Raw genomic sequence first — 1,240 nt, forward strand, 5'->3', positions numbered from 1 at the left:
GGGAGGGAGGAAGGAAGGGAGGAAGGGAGGAAGGAAGGAAGGAAGGAAGGGAGGAAGGAAGGAAGGAAGGGAGGAAGGAAGGAAGGAAAGGAGAGAAAGAAAGAAAGAAAGAAAGAAAGAAAGAAAGAAAGAAAGAAAGAAAGAAAGAAAGAAAGAAAGAAAGAAAGAAAGAAAGAAAGAAAGAAAGAAAGAAAGAAGGAAAGAAAGAGAAGAAAGAAAATCTATATTAGTGATTTTTGTGGTCTAAGAAATATTAGTATTTCTCCCATTTAGGCATGAGGACAAAGGCATTTCTCCCAAACTATGTTACCCCATCTCCTGACTAATGAAATCGATTAATAAGATATTATGTCATAGAGCCACAGAACTTTTACGTATCTCTTATTCCCCTTATTCTTTCCTATAACTAGAATCTATCCTGTCTATTAACTTGTCTACTATTATAGTGAATTCTATTGAAATTATGTTGTAGAAAACAGATACAGTTTCATTTATTCTGAAGGATATATATTAAGATTATCTTTAAATTTAAACTATACGTTAGTATATTTATTAAATATATTTATTAAATAAACATTTACTATGTGTACGACACTGTGTATAAATTATCTCTTGTTTCTGATTAATTTTCTGAGCCCATATAACATGCATGGGCAAAATGCCAGTGCTGACTGGGCCCTGGTTTTGTAGATGGCAGGATATATAGAGCATGTTAGCTAGAAATAGGGAGACAAAATGGTTAGTGACTCACCCTCTCCTACAAAGCAATTCTGACCCAGTGTTTGTTCCAATATCAATATGGGTGATAAGTTCTAGTGTATGGAATCAGGGTTTCTACTACCTAAAACTTTCAAATTGAAAATAATTTCTACTTTAGTAATTCAATTCATTGTGAAGTGTGCATTATTTTCCAAGTATTGTGCCAGATTCTGGATATAAAAAGAGGAAAAAAAATATACAGATGTATTTAAGAAGCTTATGTTCTAGTAAAAAGAATATTGACATGAAAATCTGAAAATAGAATGCATAGAAAGTAATCAGAGCGGTGAGCATCAGAAACTAGGGATATCAGTATAAACTTTGTGGAAAAGGCAGAACATGGGCTGAGCTTTGAAGAAAGCTACATTTGAGGGAATGTCCATCAATTGGGGAATGTGTGAACAAGCTGTGGTATGTGAATGTATTGGAATACTATTGTGCTATGAAAAATGAACAACAGATGGATTTACAAAAAAAAAAA

This window comes from Petaurus breviceps, unplaced genomic scaffold (genome assembly GCF_028583685.1).
Source record: "Petaurus breviceps papuanus isolate PSGF00001 unplaced genomic scaffold, PetGlider_PUasm1.0 90602, whole genome shotgun sequence".
NCBI classification, from domain to species: Eukaryota; Metazoa; Chordata; class Mammalia; order Diprotodontia; family Petauridae; genus Petaurus; species Petaurus breviceps.